The sequence below is a fragment of the Molothrus ater genome, chromosome 1, assembly GCF_012460135.2.
Source record: "Molothrus ater isolate BHLD 08-10-18 breed brown headed cowbird chromosome 1, BPBGC_Mater_1.1, whole genome shotgun sequence".
Taxonomy (NCBI): Eukaryota; Metazoa; Chordata; class Aves; order Passeriformes; family Icteridae; genus Molothrus; species Molothrus ater.
In genome coordinates this window covers 4499296-4518806 of record NC_050478.2, presented here as the reverse complement: position 1 = coordinate 4518806, position 19511 = coordinate 4499296, and the positions used below count along the sequence as shown (strand labels likewise).

The 19511-nt window shown below is 47.7% G+C and overlaps 1 long non-coding RNA gene across 2 annotated transcripts in view; it reads left to right on the top strand.

The window, feature by feature from the left end:
- The first annotated feature begins 1311 nt into the window (after window positions 1-1311).
- LOC118701800 (uncharacterized) overlaps window positions 1312-19511 on the top strand; it is a 55396-nt gene continuing 37196 nt past the window's right edge. For both annotated transcript variants that reach the window (XR_008508503.1, XR_004982583.2), the window contains exon 1: window positions 1312-1452. This is a non-coding gene — a long non-coding RNA (uncharacterized LOC118701800). The remainder of the gene's footprint in view (window positions 1453-19511) is intronic.

Below are 19511 nucleotides of genomic sequence, written 5' to 3'. Positions count from 1 at the left end.
CCCAAAGGGAGCTCATGGGGCTGAAGCACAGCAGGGAGGGCTCTGGAGCCTGGGCACAGTGAAGATATCCAAGGACAGGGAAAGGGGGAGCTGATATTGGGAGATAACCAGCAAAGGAAACCCAAGCTCCCCTCCAGGAGCCTGCAAGAGCCAGCTGCCAAGGACAGCCCTGCAGAACCAGCTGGACAGAGCAGGAATTTTGATTTGGAACCCGTGATAGCCAGGACACAACCCAGGAGAATTTGAATGTACAAATAAGCTCATAAAATATGGAGTGAGGGCACTGCAAGGGATGTGACTTGAAGGGCAAGAAAAGTCCTGCTGCTCCTTCCACTGATCACCCCATGAGCTCAGAGAGCTCCCAGCTTCTGGGACCTCAGGGATTGCTTTGGGGGAAGGTCAAAGGAGCAGCTCAGAAGATGCAGCACTGAGCATCATTTTGGATAGAGAAAATCCACTTCCAGTGTGGGGTGGCCTGTGTCCCTCTCCTGGCCAGGCAGTCTGGGGTGGGGTCACAAAGCAACAGCTGGAGGAAGAAACTCAAGGAGAAACTGTGGCTGCTCTGCCAAAACCTGGGCCCCAAACCTGGACATTCTCCATACAAAGGACGTGGCTCAACACCTTGGTGAGGGTGAATCTACAGGTGGTGGAAATGAAGGGGGAATTTGGGGTCTTCAAGGCAGGAGTGGGAGGCAGCAGCTGTGCAAATAGCAGTGAGCTGGTGAGTGAAAAGGAGAAGGGGTGGTTGTAGTCACCCTGTTTTGGGGAAGGATGAGGTTCCCAGGGCCTGGGGATGTCTTTACCCCTCTCTGTGATAGGTGGTTGTCCCATAATTTTAAACAATGAATTATTTGCTCTTGAAAACTTGACCTTTTAGCCCTCAATTCTTTGAAATCAACAGGAAGACTGTGGCACTATCTCACAACACCCAGTGCTTGAGGCGACGCCTTTCACCAGACATCTGAGGTTTTAATCACTTTTGGTTATTCCTCATAATTTCAGTTAATAAATCCAGGGTGGTTACAGCGATGATTCATGCAGGATGCATCCTGTTTCTTCTCTCCCACATCTCTCTGGCAGAAAGCTGCTATGGATTAGGAACCTTGCCCTTCATTTTTGGAAATTGCTCTCCCACTATAGACTCCAAATGAGAATTGCTGTGGTATTTCACTGTGTGCTATTTCAGAGCGCTGGCTCCTTTGATGCAGTCATCATCTATATGGAAAAGAGGTGTGTGCATGAATCAATGGTATAGTTCAGCTGCATCTGCATTAGAAAGGCATAAAAATGAATGAAATGCAGGAACTGAAATGTGCTCTCCCAGGATGCTGTGCTAAATCTGCACTTCAGAAACATGCCAAGGCGCGGGCTGCAGAGCCAGGAGGGTCCTGCAATTTCACACCACACTTCCTACATTTCCATTTTCACCTCTGCTGACTGGAGCATCTCAAGGTTTGTCTGAGTTCCCTGGGAGTTGCATGATATGTCTTTCATCTGCTATTTAAAAGAGTGTTTTGTTGGTTTTTGTTTTTAGTTTTTGTTGGTCTTTTTTTAATGGCTGTTTTTCTATTTTCCTTTTCTTTTGTCACTGCCCACTTCTAGAAAATGCTGGTGGTTTTCAGTTTCTGGAGGAAGGCTGCTCTTCTCTATGAAAGAGGCAGCAGAGCAAACTGTGCCAAATCAACTTAATACAAAATGATTGGTGCATGCAGCTTTAGACATCTTAAGAGGGCCCTTTGCAGGAGCAGGACCAATTTTCTGCTTTGAGTCTGCTCATCTCACCAGATGGGGTGGCAGAGCCACACATCCCAAACCCTCTTCTGCTTCTCTATTTGATCAATTAATAATCACAGCAGTTAAAGGACGAAGCCAGAAGCCCTGAGAGGAGCAGATAATCTGAGCTGCCTTCCTTGTCCTTCAGTAACAGTGAGGGGAAAAGGAAATAACCTTACTTTTACCCAGCCTAGCCCCATCTCCTGTTGCTCCTCACATGAAGGCAGGCTGCATCTCACTGGGAGAGGGGACCACAACACTCACAGCAAGCACTGCTGGGGAGTTTGTCTCTCTCTGGGATGTTCAAAACCCTGCTTGTAACAGTGGAGAGCAATGGGAACTGCTGGAACATGTTAATTTAATCCCAAAACTGCCATGTCAATTAGGTCCCCTCAGGGACTGCCATTTTCTCACCCCTGGCTCTGAAGAGAGCCTGGGCATAGAGAACTCCTGTGAAAATCCTGGGTGAGGTGAGTCTCATCCCTTAACTGGAGGGATCTGGACACGTTCTGCAGTTTCCTCTGTGGGCTGTGGGAAGGGGACAAGCCCAAAGAAGAGGCCATTGGGCTTCATCAATAAAGGAGGGTACAGGGGAGCTGGAGAGGGGCTTTTGACAAGAGCATGAAGAGACAGGACAAGGGGACAATGCCTTTAAACTGGCAGAGGGGATGTTTAGATGAGATGTCAGGTGGAAATCTGTCCCTAGGAGGGTGGGGAGGTGTCACAGACACATTTTATGAAAAATCCTTTCCTTAGGATTTTTTCTCCTGAGAAGCTGAGAGGACTCAGGAACAAAATGTAGACAATGGTTATCTGCTGCTGTGGAATGCAACAGGTGCATCTGGGATTGGTCTCATGTGGTTGTTTCTAATTAATGGCCAATCACAGTCCAGCTGTCTGGACTGTCTGGATCAGCCACAAGCCTTTGTTATCATTCTTTTTCTATTCTTAGCCGGCCTTCTGATGAAATCCTTTCTTCTATTTTTTTAGTATAGTTTTAATATAATATATGTCATAAAATAATAAATCAAGCCTTCTGAAACATGGAGTCAACATTCTCATCCCTTCTCTCATCCTAAGACCCGTGTGAACACCACCACAGGGAGGCCCTGGCACAGGGTGCCCAGAGCAGCTGTGGCTGCCCCTGGATCCCTGGCAGTGCCCAAGGCCAGGTTGGATGAGGCTTGGAGCACCCTGGGATAGTGGAAGGTGTCCCTGCCATGGCAGGGAGTGGAATGAAATGATCTTTAAGATCCCTTCCAGCTCAAACCAAGGATTTTATGATCATTGCTCCCTTGATCTCCTGATGAGCTGACAAATACTGGGGACAGAAGATGCTGTTTTGGGCACACGTTTGCATTCCAGACCAAGCTTTAATGGCTGAGTGCCTCTTTGCCCTGGTGCTTTCATGCTATGAGGAATGGGAACATCCTCACTGCAGTTTAAGAAGCACAAAGCATTTCTCTTTTTCGTTGTCAAAGAACAGAAGAGAACAGGTAGAAGAGGAAACGAGAGCCAGCTCTATCCAATATTAACAGCTCTGCTCTGCAGCTCAGGAGACATGTTCAAGCAGGTTTATCTCCCCCAAAAAACTGGCAGGTTGAGTGAAAACACTTGGTAGAAGGGTGACCCCGGGGAGGATGAGATACCTTCTGCATAATTATCTGCAGCCAGGGTTTGGCTCTGCTGTGGCAGATGTTAATCTTTCACACCCACCGTGGAGCAGCCAGAGAACAGCCCTTGTGGTGAAATACATGAATGGGAGGCAGAGGAATGCAATGTTCCTCTTGTTTTGGATGGTTCAGGATCAAATGCAGCCAGCACTGGGAGCACCCATCACAGGAGGGAGCTGTGCCTTATCACCAGTTTCATCCTGCTGGCAATCCCAGCACCCCCAGCCTCACAGCTGGAACTCCTATCACACCATCTCTGCCCTCAGGATCGTGTAACTAAAAGGTAAAGAGGAAGGAAAAAAGAAATAAAGGAAAAAAAAAAAAAAAAAGAAAAGCTTGAAATGCTAGGAGAGTAGGAGAGCTCTGAGCTTTGATTCAGCAAAGGCTTTGAGGATGTGTCTCATTTAAATGAGCCCTGAAATTGACTCCCATCAATAAGCCTTAAGAAGATTTTTATGAAAATAAACCATGACTGTTTCTCCCCTCAGAAAAAGACAACAAACTAGAGCCAAGTCCAAAGTTATGAAAATAACCCCCAATAATTTACAGCCTAATCAGCTGTGGGAGATACTACTGGTTTCCACAGGAAAGGCTGTTATCTACCAGGATCAATAAACACCTTGTAGTAAAGCCTCAAGGTGCTGGCAGGGGCAACCACAATATTCCCTGCAATTGTTGCTCAGCTCCTATTTATGGGAGTGTGCTCACAAAAACCAGCTGCAGGAACAAATTCAGAGCTGGCCTAACCTGACACAGAGTTTTTGGGAGAGGCACCCACTCCTGCTGAGCCTGAACTCTCAGGAAGAAAAAAACCCAACAAAACACTTAGGAAAACATTTTTTTCTCACAAAAATCCTTCTGATTTATGGGGGAATTGGGTGATCCTGGGTTGAGCACAAGTTTGGGATTCACTATCAGTGACATAGTTGCAACTTTCATTTCCTTGGAAATGACTGCACCTTGTGCTAAAAAATCCCTTTTCATGTAACCCTTAGCCTTGGTCTTCATCCTGGGACTTACAGGGGCCTTAAAGAGATAAAGAATGGACACCTATAGGTGTAATGAAAGAAATGAGGTGAAAATGCCACCTTGCCTTTGTGAGGAACACCTGGCACTGGGAAATGCAGCAACCAGGGCTCAGCTATCACTCTGTGACTCTTTACACTGTGGGAATTGTGCCCTTGAACCTGAGACAGCAGGCTAAGAAGGAAGGGAGAGGGGCACTGACCCAAGGTTTGATAAAGCACTGCCTGGTTGGAGTCTCATAAATCCAGCCAGGAAGCAGAGTGAGGGGATTGTCCCTGTCTGCTCTGTCTTTGTCCTTGTGAGGCCCCACCTGCAGTGCTGTGTCCAGCTCTGGGGCCCTGTCTTGGTTTGGAAAGACAGGAGTCTGCTCAGGAAGGCAGGAGCCTCCCCTGAAATGGAGAATGTAAACCCTCCCCAGCCCTCCAAATTGCTATGAATTTTAAATTAAGGGGCTCTCAGGCAAAAATATGGGAGCAGGAAATAACAGTTCTGTAATAGGGAAGAAAAATAAAAGGATAAAATAAACAATGCAGTAAACTAGAACAACCCTGACAGAGTCAGAACCCAACCTGACACCCTGTGGGTCAGGGTGTGGGCAGCAGTCCCATTGGAATTGTGGCTCAGCCCTCCTGCAGTGTCAGGGGTGGTTCTGCTGGAGCAGGGATCCTGGAGAAAGGTGCAGTCTCTGCCTCTGAAGATCCAGTGGAAGGAGAGGCAGCTGCTGTTCCTCTGGGAAATCCAGTGGAGAAGCTGTGCTGGTGTTCCAGAATCTCCAGATTGGATCCAGGTAGGAATGCTTGGCTCCTCCCTCTGGCCTCACATCTCCCAATGGGATGCTGTAGTTCTTATCAGCCATGCAGGGACATTCCATAGCTGTTATCAGCAGGTGTCTCCTCAGTTGTGGAAGAGATAAGGCAAAGTGCCCACTGAACAGAAGACAGCTGCCATACAGATGGTGAATAGAATACCACTTGCTTGGCAATCCAGGACAGGCCCTCAACACAAAAAGGACACAGAGCTGTTGGAACAGAGTCCAGAGGAGGCCACGGAGATGCTGCAGGGCTGGAACATCTCTGTAGCCAGGCTGGGAGAGCTGGGGGTGCTCACCTGGAGAGGAGAAGGCTCCAGGGAGAGCTCAGAGCCCCTTGCAGGGCCTAAAGGGGCTCCAGGAGAGCTGGAGAGGGAATTGGGACAATGAGGAAAGACTGAAAGGGGCAGGTTTAAATTAGATATTAAAAATAAATTCTCTTTGAGGGTGGCAAGGCCCTGGCACAGGTTGCCCAGAGAAGCAGTGGCTGCCTTGAACACTTGTTCAAAGTTGGAAGGGGCTTGGAGCAACCTGATCTAGAGGATTAAACCCCACATGGCAGGGGTTTTGGAAGTGGATGATCATTAAGGTGGCTTAAACCCCAACCCATTCTGTGACTCCCTGATTTAAGGTGTGCACAGGCAACCACAGCTCTTGGCTGGGTCAGTGTCACCTGCAGGGGGGACATCAGTGCTCAGTGCCCTTCCAGGGCATGGATGAGATCACAAGAGCAGTTCTGTGACCTGCAGAAAGCCTTCACCCAGGTCCCTCCTGGTCTGTGAGCTGCTGACCCAACATTTTTTCCCCTCTGAGCACTGGCCATAACCTCTGTTTGCTGGTGGCCAGGGCATTTCCCTGCTCCCTGCCAGCCCTGCCTCTTGTTTTCAGCTTTCCTGCAGGCAGAGGAGCCTGAGAGCTTTCCCTCCCTCCCCTTTCCCTTCTCCCACAAAATGAGGCACAGGGATAGGGAGGGAGGAGGGAGGAAGGAGGGAAGGGAAGGAAGGAAGGAAGGAAGGAAGGAAGGAAGGAAGGAAGGAAGGAAGGAAGGAAGGAAGGAAGGAAGGAAGGAAGGAAGGAAGGAAGGAAGGAAGGAAGGAAGGAAGGAAGGAAGGAAGGAAGGAAGGAAGGAAGGAAGGAAGGAAGGAAGGAAGGAAGGAAGGAAGGAAGGAAGGAAGGAAGGAAGGAAGGAAGGAAGGAAGGAAGGAAGGAAGGAAGGAAGGAAGGAAGGAAGGAAGGAAGGAAGGAAGGAAGGAAGGAAGGAAGGAAGGAAGGAAGGAAGGAAGGAAGGAAGGAAGGAAGGAAGGAAGGAAGGAAGGAAGGAAGGAAGGAAGGAAGGAAGGAAGGAAGGAAGGAAGGAAGGAAGGAAGGAAGGAAGGAAGGAAGGAAGGAAGGAAGGAAGGAAGGAAGGAAGGAAGGAAGGAAGGAAGGAAGGAAGGAAGGAAGGAAGGAAGGAAGGAAGGAAGGAAGGAAGGAAGGGAGGGAGGGAGGGAGGGAGGGAGGGAGGGAGGGAGGGAGGGAGGGAGGGAGGGAGGGAGGGAGGGAGGGAGGGAAGGAAGGAAGGAAGGAAGGAAGGAAGGAAGGAAGGAAGGAAGGAAGGAAGGAAGGAAGGAAGGAAGGAAGGAAGGAAGGAAGGAAGGAAGGAAGGAAGGAAGGAAGGAAGGAAGGAAGGAAGGAAGGAAGGAAGGAAGGAAGGAAGGAAGGAAGGAAGGAAGGAAGGAAGGAAGGAAGGAAGGAAGGAAGGAAGGAAGGAAGGGTCTTGTGCTGTCCTCGTGCCCTCTGGTGCTATTTTGATTTTTGCCTCTCCTAAACCTGTCCCCAGGGCTCAGGGTGGCTGTAGCAGCCTTAGGGCTTGGCACAGGGCTCTGTTTTAAGGTTGCCAGGGTGGCTGCCATGGCAGCATTTAAAAATGGCACAGGCTGTCATTTAATGCCAGCTGGGCAGGGATTGCATCGAGGGTCAGTCAGTGACCCAAAGTGACCCATTACAGACTGACAGCCCTTCACAGCAGGATTGCCCTGGGCACTGGCTGGGAAGGGGGATTCACCCTGAATCCACAGGCAGCTGAGCATTCTGGATGAGTTTTTGAGGAGTTTCCATGAGAAGGACTAAAAGTTTAGGCCAAGCACTGCTGTGACTGAAACTGGTCTGGAGGAAAAGGGAGTTTTATCTTACAGCAGGAAAACCTGCTTTAATTACACATACATGGGAAGGAGGGAAGGCAGAGCTGGTGATAAGAGACCTGCAGCAGCCCCAACAGAATTAGCTTAATTTCTCCTGTGCCCTTAATTATCTTAGAGGAGGAAGGGCTGGAGGGATAGAAATGGTTGGGGAGGGGAAGGGAAGGTGGCTTGCAAGGCTCTCCAGACTTCCCCAGCTCCCTGGTTCCTGCAGCCATCACCCCAGGGATGGTGTTGTCACTGCCAGGGACCATCCTCCAGAACAAGGGATGCCTACAAGGACCTGCGTGGTCACCTTGGGGTGCAGCTGAGTTTGGTGTGCTCAGAGGGGGGCTTTGCACCTCTGCAAAAGCCATGGACATAATTTTGGTAGTACACACATCTAGCAAAGGGCAGGTGTTGGGATCTTTATCTTGTCACAGTGACCCTGAGATGTGTTAGAAAGTCTCTTTTCCCAGCCCAGCGGTCAAAGAAGGAGTCAGAGCTCTTCATTTCTCAGTCTCAAGGTTGTTCATTGTTTCTTATCTATAAAATTCTTTCTCCTGGCCTGCCGAGGTCCATCCAGCAGGACAGTTCCAGGCACTCTGCCTGCCCCCAGGGCAGTGTTATGTCTTTATACTAAAAACTACGTGTACAATATTTACAATTACTTTCCAATACCTATCACCTGTGTTAGACAGTGAGCTTCTACTCTAAACCAATCCAAAAGTGCCAACATCACAGCAGAAGATGGAGGCCAAGAAGAAGAAGGAGAAAGGCTGGACATGCCCAGTTCCCTCCATCTTGCCCCCTGAACCCCCATTCCAGTAACCCTAAAATCGACTTTCCCACCCTGTGATAACCTCACTATTATTCTATCTAAACTTGTGGCTTGCAGATCTTCATATAAGGTTGATAATTTGCTCCATGGGTCATAATCAAACCCACAGGTGTTTTGGGCTGGACAGGGCTTGGAGCAGCCTGGGATAGTGGGAGGTGTCCCTGCCCTTCCAAAGGTGGGTGATCTTTAAGGTCCCTTCCAACCCAAACCATTCAATGACTCTATGAATAATAAATCACCAGCACTTTAATAGCTTAGTGGGATTTGTACATCTGCATGATTGCAAATTGTTCACTCTGAGGCTGTACCAGCAGGCCCAGTCCCAGGCTGTGGCTGTGGGAAGAGGACAGGGAACACAGCTGCCATGGCACAGGGTGGTGGTGCTGCTGTCCCCTCTGCCCTCTCATGACAGTGATGTCCAGGGATGAGGAATCTAGAACTGTTTTTCCATTTGAGGCCAAATTTAATTCTTCCTATCTGCTCTCTCTGCCTTGCTCTCCCTGCAGCAGGGACCACGCCCTCACCCAGTTTTTCCACTTGAGTCCATTTGAGCTTTCCTGGGAGAGCCAAAACCACTGGGCTTTTCTGTAATTGCTTGAGGGCGAGGCTGTTTCTCCAGGCAGCACATGGGAGGCTCTGGGGGACACAGAGCTCTGTGTGTCCCTACCTTGGGGGTTTTGGTGACTCATCCAGGCAGGAGGAAGATCCCATCACACAACTGACCTCTTCTAAGATCAGTCATCCTCCACTCAGCAGATGCTGGGGCAGTGGGCATGCTCATAAAGCAGTAGGAAATAAGGAAATGTGTGCCTGTAGATGGAAATGTTCATTCAGTCAGTGTAGTGTTAGTCATGGCCATGGTGGGGGCCTGGTCTGCATCCCTGGAACCTCCTGGGCTTGCACAGGGGCCAGCACAGACAGGGGACACCCCCAGCACAGGGGATTGTGAGTATCCACTGGGCTGGGCGCAGGGAGAAGAGCCATGGTGTTGTTTATGGATACAGAGGTTAAAATTAAAAGGGTAGAAAATCATCAGACATGATAAACAAGTCCTGCTGCCATCTCTCTGGAGGGTGTCTGTATCTGCCTCCTCCAACCCATTGTTAGTTACTGATAAACTCCTTCCCAGATGGAGGTGCCAGATTTACCCTCCCAGAGAACCCAGACCATTTGTCTGAGTCATAAAATCACAGAAGCACAGAAGAATTTGGGTAGAAGGGACCCTAAAGCTCATCCAGTCCCACCTCCTGCCATGGGCAGGGACACCTTCCACTGTCCCAGGCTGCTCCAAGCCCCATCCAGCCTGGCCTTGGGCACTTCCAGGGATCCAGGGCAGACACATCTGCTCTGGGCACCCTGTGCCAGGGCCTATCACCCTACAGGATTCCGTGGGATAAGGAGAAGTGGCTTCCAAGTGAAGAAGTTTTTTATCCCAAGGGTGGTGAAGGACTGGCACAGGCTCCTCAGAGAGGTGGTGGCTGCCCCATTCCTGTAAATATTTGAGGTCTGGTGCTTGGATGGGGCTCTGAGCAACCTGATCTCATTGCAAATGCCCCTGCTCATTGCAGCTGGGCTGGACTGGATGGCCTTTGAAGGTCCCTTCCAACCCAAACTATTCTATGACTCCGTGACTCTAGGATTCTGTGGTTCCATAATAATAATTCTGATAATTCTGATTCCTTGATTCTCTGATTCCACAACTCCATGACTCTCTGATTCTATGACTTTATGGCTCTTTGATTCCCTGATTCCAGACCCTGAGCCCCCCAGCACCACAGGCTGCTCCCACCCCAACACCTGCTCTGCTCAGTGCCCCAAGGGTGGGAATGTCCACGAGGGGAGGGGAACAGCCCTACCCACTCCTCTAGACAAGAAATTCAAGAGTTTTTTCTTCCAGACCACCCAGGAAATAAGTGGCAGAGCAAGATCAGGATTTGGGTTCCCAGCTCCATCTTCCAGCCCCAGGCTTACACCATGAAACAAAAAAAAACCCCAAAAACCCTAAAACTAAAAATGTCTGCAAACCACACAGTCTCCTGCTGAAAGATTTGAAGAGATTAAATTATGTTAAACTCTTAATCCTTCAGCCTTTTCCAAAGGCCCAGCTCCACTAAAAATCAGAAATGCAAAGCTTAACATCAGGCTGTAAGAAAAACAAACTACAGTGATAGTTTATTTTAACCCACAAAACTGCAAGAACAAGTAATTGCCCTAAACCTACAGCATTCTTGGGAAGAGAGCTGTATATAAAATAGGTTCCTTATGACTTTTTGGGCCAGCTTTGTAAATTTCCTTTTGGAATTTCTGACACAGAAAGGAAAAGGAGTCCTTTAACTGTATCTGTGAGAGATGGTATGACTTTAAATTTCCAGAGTGGAAGCGTGAAAATAAAAACTTCTATGTGAGCTGATAAAGCTTTAACTTTGCATATCTATCTTGATTCTCTCTGTGAGAACATCCATAAAATCCTTACAGCTGGGGAAGGATGGGCCTTTAAATAAAAATGCTGAAAAAAATCCTTAGTAAAGGAGAGAGTACAGCCTCTTTAATCATTGAATTTTGTTTATTGCAACAGATTATGGATCTGAGAGGAAAAGAATTCAATAAATAATTATGGCTTTAAGATATAACAGGATAGCCATTATGAAAAACATAGAAGTTTGCTGTTTATAGGGGAAGTTGTCTTAAAATTGCTGTCCCCGGGTTTTCAGAGATGGGAACCCCATGAAATACAATGGAGCTCACTGCAGGAGCAGAGGGAAAGAGGGATTTGTGAAACATGAGGGGGCAGTTTGTTATAGTGATTTTATGGAGACAGACTCTTTTAGGACCTTAGCTGAGGCTCCAGTCCAAGTCAACATCCTGCAAAAACCTAAATTCTTCTGGCACTCAAGGTGATGAGCCATGAAGTGGGAAGGCAACTTCTCCCCTTGTTTGCACCAGCATAAATCAGGAACAGCTCTGTTGGTGTCCAGGGTCTTGAGGGCTTCCTCCAGAAGCAAAGGATCAGCCATGGACTGTGGTGGTGCTTTCAGCTTTATGGGAATGTTTCAAAATGTGTGCTTTATTGTACTGCAGCAGAACATCTCATGACTGAAAAGAATAATTTTAATAATGGGGGAAAAAATTATGAGTTTGAGTCAACAAAAAGACAGCCTGCATTGGGACTGTGAAGGCAAAATGACTGTTCAGAATTATTCTTCACTCACACAACTGAAATAAAGGGGGAGTTGCTCAGGTGATGGTGGGACTAAATCATTGTAAGAAACCATCAGGCCTGAGATTTCATTCCTCACAGCCTCAAAACCCACTGTCTCCCACGGGCTGGATTGTGCTTGTATAAGACTTTCCTTCTTGGCTTTTTGTGGTGATTTATGTTTCCTTGCAGTGTGTTATTTAGCCATAAGTTATCCCTTTGTGCTGTAGCACATACCCTGGTAAGCAGCTAGACAAAGCAGGAACCTTTTGGGTTTTTGTCTGTAGTGACTGGAATGAGGCTTTTCTCCGTATTTCCTAAAATTTATTGGGGGCTGATAAAAGGAAGATTTCCAAGTCCTCATGCTCAGTGAGAAACAGGAACATAAACTCCTGGTCCTGGGAATAAGGACTTCTCAGTACAAAGAGGCCACTCTGTGGGTATTAAAGGAATCCACCCCCTGTTCTCCAGAACGAACCTCAGAAATAAAAAAGGAAATATTCTGTGGTTTTGTTGACACATTACACCATGCTGCTTCACACTTGATTGCTGCACTTGTTCATCACCAAGGTCTCCAAACCAGATCCTGATTCTTCAGCATCCAACAGCTGAGTTCGCAATGCAAGCAGAAAAGGAGAGTTACAGAATCATGGAATGGTTTGGATTGGAAGGGACTTTAAAAGTCATCTAATTCCACTCCCCTGCCATGGGCAGGGGCACCTCCCACTATCCCAGGGTGCTCCAAGCCCCATCCAGCCTCGCCTTGGACTCTGCCAGGGATCCAGGGGCATCCACAGCTGCTCTGGGCACCCTGTGCCAGGGCCTCAGCACCCTCATAGGGAAGAGTTTATTCCTAATATCCAACCTAAATCTCCCCTCTTTCAGTTTAAAGTCATTACCCTTGTCCTATCCCTACATGCCCTTGATTTGGGTTGAAGGAAATCTCTGGGGATCACCTTGCCCAAAGCCTGCTCAAAGCAGGGCTGTGGCAGTGGCAGCTCTGAGGTTACTCTGAGGTTACTCTGAAACTGCTCAGCCAGCTGACAAGGGTGTCTGCAATTCCCACAACTATTTTTTTATTGTTTAAATCATCTGAGGATTAAGAAATAACTTATCTTTTAATTAAGAATCAGTTTCGTTTCAGATTGCAGCATAATTTAATTTATTCAGAGTGTTCCTGGAGTTGATTGACACCAAGCCATGCACAATGGGGCTTTCTGTCTTGGTGCATTTCCCAGTCTCCTCCACTCTGTGGTCTGGGCAGCCCAGATAGCACAGATACATGAAGGAGGAGATCAGCGGTGCCTCAAGGCTGCTCCTTGCACCCTGAAGTCACATTGACTTCAAAGGAATTGGATGGGTTGCTGCAAGCTGAGGAACTTCACTAAAGGACACCTGGAGTCAGCAGAGCATGAAGAACATCCACACATGTTGGTTCATGGCCCTTCTGGCTCTAGTCCTGTGTCCACCCAGGGCTCAAGAGCCAAGGAGCTGAGCAGAGGATCAAGAGCTCAGAGCAGAGTGTGAGAGCAGGGAAAACACACAGTGGTAAAACACACACAGGGAAAACACACCCTGCCTTGAGCAACACTCACTTTGTGGCTCTTGGACTTCCAGAAGTGCTGTCCCTGCATTTAACAGCCCTACAGGAATTTCTCCCCCCATGACTTAGCTGAATATTGTTTCCAAAACCTGTAAATGTTCTGCACTCACTCCGTGATCAAAACCTGCTGCCACCTCACAGAGGGGGAAGGAGATTGAGGGATGGATGTGGGAGCTGAGGTCAGTGCAGGCTGCAGAGTCAAATCTGTCAGCACAGGGTGGCAAGCAGGTCATTCCCTCCCACTGGAAAACACTGAGCAGGAATTGCTGCAGAAATCAGTGAGGACAGGAGCCAACACTGAGCAGCTCAGGAAGGTGAAGACCCAGGAGACAGCACATTCAAGGGTTTAGGTGGTGTGACCCCAGATTTATGCTGGCAGCAGGGAAACCCAGTGCTGAAGAGCTACAAAGATGGTCATGGAATCAGATCTCACTTTTCAGCAGGAGCTGGAGGATTTCATTCTGTCCTAAGTAAACCAAGTTCCCATGCAATGTGAAGAGAGTGACCTGGTGATGCCCTGGCACAGGTGCCCAGAGCAGCTCTGGCTGCCCTTGAATCCCTGAAAGTGCCCAAGGCCAGGCTGGACAGGGCTTGGAGCAACCTGGGATGGTGGGAGGTGTCCCTGCCCATGGCAGGGGGGTGGAACAGAATGATCTTCAAGGTCCATTCCAACCCAAACCATGCTGTGACTGATAAAATGCCTGGGTGCCTTCCCTTTTGCATGTTAGTTACAGTAGGCTCAATTCAGGTTTAAACTCCAGATTTGGCATCATGCATGGGGGGTCCATACACAAACAAAGAGATCTCTTGTTGCTGTGGTACCCTGGAGTCTCTCTCATTATCTCCCACCAAAACTCCAGGATGCTGGAGATGTTCTGCAGCCCTTGCATTGAGCTGGTAGGGATATTGCAGGTCCCTGGTGGCATCTCACCTGCACCACTCTGTGTGAGCAGCAAAATCAAGACCCACATCTGAGGAGAGGATTTGCACAGGAGCAGCAGAGTTTGATCTCACCACTCTGGTGGCTGCTGGTTGCTTTGGATCCTCTGCCTCACCCAGGTGTGAGGCAAAATGTCTCAGGGCCTCTCGCTGGTCACAGTGACCCTGAGAAATGTTGGAAAGTCTCTTTTCCCAGCCCGGCACTCGAAGAAGGAGTCAGAGCTCTTCAGTTCTCGGTCTCAAGGTTGTTTATTGTTTCTTATCTATAAAATTCTTTCTCCTGGCCTGCTGAGGTCTGTCCAGCAGGTCAGACAGAGGCACACTGATGCCCTCAGGGCTGTGTTATCTTTTTATACTAAAAACTACCTGTACAATGTTTACAATTACTTCCAATACCTATCACCTATGTTAGATAGTGAGCTTCTACTCTAAACCAATCTAAAAGTGCCAACACCACAGCAGAAGATGGAGGCCAAGAAGAAGAAGGAGAAAGGCTGGACATGCCCAGTTCCCTCCATCTTGCCTCCTGAACCCCCATTCTAAAAACCCCAAAAATCTACTTTTTCACCCCATGATAAATTCACTGTCATTCTACTTAAACTGTCATGGCTTGTAATCCTTCATCTAAGGTTGGTAATTTGCTCCATGGGTCATAATCAAACCCACAGGTACCTTGGGCTCTGTGCCAGGGTCTCTGAGCCCCCTGGCAGGGGTCCTGGCAGTCCAGGACAGCCACAGGGATGTCCTGGGTTCTGACAGCAAAAAGTGCATGTTCCTGGCTGTTTGCATGGAGTGAACTCCTTTATTCACCACAACCTTGTGGAAGGATTGCTGTCTGTGCAGCAGCCTGAGCACACCTGCTCCCCATGGGATGCACACAGGCTGGGGGTGCTGCAGTGGCTCCAGCTGTGGACCTTCAACATCTGTCTCTTCACACATTTGTCTATCTCACCTTAATTTTTTTTTATTTTTTATGACTTCACACATCAAGACAGAGTGATGAGGTGATGCTGTGGTGAATCTAAGCACACTGGTTTTAACCCAAATAATTTCTTAATTAATTTATTAATATTTAATATTTTATATTAAATTCTATTAATTATTTTTACTTTTTAATAATTTTTAACCCTGAAGCAAATGGACAGGTCTTGGTGGGGATGAGGATCTCTTTCAGTGCTGGTATCACTTTATATGAGCTGCAAGTGCTTTGATGGCCTGATTTAAACCATTAACACCATTAAGCATTTAATTAAGAAAGTGAATAATTAATTATATATGTTCATACAATAGTAGTCATGATAATACTAACGCTAATGAGCAATAATTAACGAGGGGTTGTATTTGGAGAGGCAGTAACAGGACTGACACCACTGGGATCAGGAATGTGCTCTGGGAATGGTCACAGGCACTGATCAGTCCTGGCTGTCCCTGAGGAGGGAACAGGGAAACCTTCCTGGCACTGCATCCAGCCTTTCCTCACTTTCCCTACCTCAGCATCACCTTCAAGGACTGTGGAGCTGGGAGGGGTCCTGGTTTGGGCAGAGCAGGTGTTGGGAGCAGGAGGTGGAACTGGAATGTTCCAGGGCTCCTGCACCTTCTCCTGCTATGCAGCTGGGTCTGTCTCCCTTTTCCCTATCCCTCACCAAGCTCCAACACACATCTGTGCTCCCCACAGCAGAGCTGAGAGAAACTTAACAAGAAACACTCAAAACCCACCCTTACCCATTGTTGTGCACCTTGTGTTGGGCACTGCAATAACACATAAAAAAATAAAAATAAAAAAATAAAAAATATGCCAGTTCCCTCCCCAAGTACAGGAGTGGTGAGTCTTGCCAGGGACTGGTTGTCACCAGTCACTTATTGTCACTGTGTGTGTGCTAACACACTGTGTGTGTGCTAACACAATAATGGTAGCTGCAGTGGGGAAGATGATGGCAGTGTTATTGTCATAGATATCCATGCTGGACCCTTTGTGGGCTGTGGGATGAAATGTGTGCTTTCTACACAGTCAGGAACAGCCCAGAGAGTGTTTGGAAAATTCCAGGGGAAAAACTGATTTGATTTTTGGCCTTCCTCAGGGAGGAAACTCACAGGACATATTTTCCTGGCTGTGGGAGTAGGCTATGAGAGGGGTAACACGTTCTCCATACGTACGTCCCCGTCTCACTTTGCATCCTCAGGAATGCAAGGTTAGCAGGAAAATGCAGCTGGGAATCTGTAATGAAAAATTCTGCCGACTCTTCAAAGAGCATCTCTGATCTCTTTCACAGGCAAGCTCATCTTGCACAGAGATGCTGCTGATGTGAGGGGCTCCAGCTCTCAGAGCTGCAGGACCACGCTCCAAATGGAGAAGTGCTGGACCTGGGGGAAGAGGCTGTTGGGAGGTGGGAAATGTGGAGCTATGGGGTGCCAGTGGGACAGGGCAGGGCTGGGGTTGGTCAGGGTATTTTGGGGTGTTACACCTGAGTGACAGTCATGCCTGCCTCATCCATCCATCCATCATCCATCCATCCATCCATCCATCATCCATCCATCATCCATTCATCCATCCATCACTCATCCATCCATCCATCCATCCATCCATCATCCATCCATCCATCATCCATTCCTCCATCATCCATTCATCCATCCATCCATCCATCCATCCATCCATCCATCCATCCATCCATCATCCATCCATCCATCATCCATTCATCCATCCATCCCTCCATCCATGGATCCATCCATCCATCATCCATTCATCCATCATCCATCCATGATCCATCCATCCATCCATCCATCCATCATCCATTCCTCCATCATCCATCCATCCATCCATCCATCCATCCATCCATCCATCCATCCATTCCTCCATCATCCATCCATCCATCCATGGATCCATCCATCCATCCATCCCTCCCTCCATCATCCATTCATCCATCATCCATCCATCATCCATCCATCCATCCCTCCCTCCATCATCCATTCATCCATCATCCATCCATCATCCATCCATCATCCATCCATCCATCCATCCATCCATCCATCCATCCATCCATCCACCCATCCATCCATCATCCATCCATCCATCCATCCATCCATCCATCCATCCATCCATCCACCCATCCATCCATCATCCATCCATCCATCCATCCCTCCCTCCCTCCCTCCATCCATCCCTCCATCCATCCATCCATCCATCCATCCATCCATCCATCCATCCATCCATCCATCCATCCATCCCTCCATCCATCCATCCATCCATCCATCCATCCATCCATCCATCCATCCATCCATCCATCCATCCATCCTTGCAGCCCCAGCATGGTGCAGAAACCTCTCCCCAGAGGTTCTCAGTGACCTGTGCTGTGCTTTTTAACCTCTGCCATTTGTTCTCTTCAATTCCTCTGAAGTTTCCTCCCTCTTCCACTATCCAATGGCCAAGGTCGCTGCTCAGAGCAGTCAGGATGGGAGAGGAGAAGGCAGGAACTGGCAAGATAAAGTATTTCCAAGGACTCCTCCCTACTCAGAGCCTCTGGGTTAAATCAGCTGAGGGTTTTTTGCCCCTTCTCCTTTCCCTGGCTGTCCCAGGCCAGCTCTGCTCTGGGAGTCAGAAACCTTCCCGTAACCACTCAGTCTCATGGACTCACTTTCAGCTCTTTTTCCCTCAATTTTGCTCTGCCTGATCTTTCATGTTTAGCCCTGAGATAAATGTGCAGACAGCAGCTGCATCCCATCCCAGCTCCCATTTCAGTAGACTGAGCAAGCTTGGGGAGCTCTTTTTGTGGGGCACAAGGTTCATGGATCAAAGGCTTTCCTTTCACTTGCACCAGGCAATTTTTCCTAAGAGCAGATTTGTCTTGATATTATTAACATAGCTCATGAGAGGGGAAAAATAATGGAATGTCCTTAGTCCTGGTGATGCCAACCCCATACACAGAAATGATGGAGTTTTTTTTTTTCAAATTAATTGAAGAGGAAGATCCATCATGGCATCAAGGCTTGTGGAAAAACCCCTGTGTGTTTTTTTTTTTTTTTTTCTGCATGAGCAATCCCATTTGTGGACTGGTGCTAAGAGAGCTGCTGGTGGATGAGAGCTTTCAAAAGTTAATTGATTAGAGGAAAATCCCACCTCCTTAATAGTTATTTAGACTTATTTCATATTTGGCAGCTATTACATAGTTATAAAGTAGCTGATAGAAAAGCCCCTCTATTACAGATGGGAAAACTATTTCTCATGAAAAGATCAAAGTCCCAGTTTCCATACTTGAGCACCTTTATCAATAAATCACATGCCAGGATAAGAAATTTCAGTGTCAGCTTTCTGCTTCCAGACCAACAAGAGTGAACAACTACTCAAAAACAGAGAGTTTAATTTTAATTAAATTTCCAATTGCTTCTAAAATTAGGTACAATAAGGATATTGACAATTAATATTCTGTTCAGCTCTGTCATTTTCAAAGAGATAACCCCTGGCTCAGCTGTGGATGGTCACCCTTAGGAGCATTTCTTCACTAAATAGTGAATTCTTATTTCACTGAGAAGTTACGCTCCTGTGGTGACAATCCATCATTGCTCACAGGACTGGTGTTGTCAGTAAAACCTTATTTACTGCTCCTCTGACCAAATAAAAGCTTTCCAAATGGGCAAGAATACACATGTCTCTAGAGAAAATGAGAGACCTTGGCTTCTGGGAACAGCTCAGCCAACCCTCCAAAAGTCTGAAAACACTCTTTACAGGCTTGTGCTGCTGCACAAAATAAATCCAGCCCAGGGAACCCTTGATCTGCCAAGAGCACCAAGAGCACCAAGTGCCAGCACAGTTGGACTCAATGATCTCAGAGGTATTTTCCAACCTTAATGATACTGGGATTCTAAGAAAGTCAGAGAAAACAGTGCAAGGGTGACCTTCTCTGGAAGGAGAAAATGAGGAAATTTCTTCATCTCCAAGACTCGTGGAGGAAGAGCTGTTTGAGCTCAGCTCTGGGTCAAGCCTGGGTAAGCTGCTGCAAAGCGACAATTCAATTTCTCATGATTTTGTCTGGAGTCTCAGGCTGCCATGCTGGTGGTGGGAAGTCCAGAACAGGCCTTGGGAATTTTACTTTTGACTTTCACAAAGGTCTCATTTTTTTTCCTTTCTGTTTTTATAAAACTCCAGTCACAAGCCTATGAGGGTGTGAGAATCACAGGTTTCCATCTTCAGCTGAAGGGCTCTAAATGTGACTTTTAGGCATGCAAGCAGAGATGAAACTAAGAAGAAGTCACAATTACTAATTGAATATCTCAGACTGAAGACTGGCCCCTGAATTTTGTCTGCTCGAGGCCAGCAAAGCTGCTGAGGGACGTTAACTTTTATCCTCCCTGTGGAGTGGAGTGTTCTGATGGTCAGGAGATGTGAGGTGGTTCACCAGCCACCTATCTGCATGTCTGTGATATAAATGCTTGTACTGAGAGAGGGCCACAACCCATCCCTGGCTCTCTGGTGCCGTCTGAGGTGGCCCAGGATGTCCCAGCTGG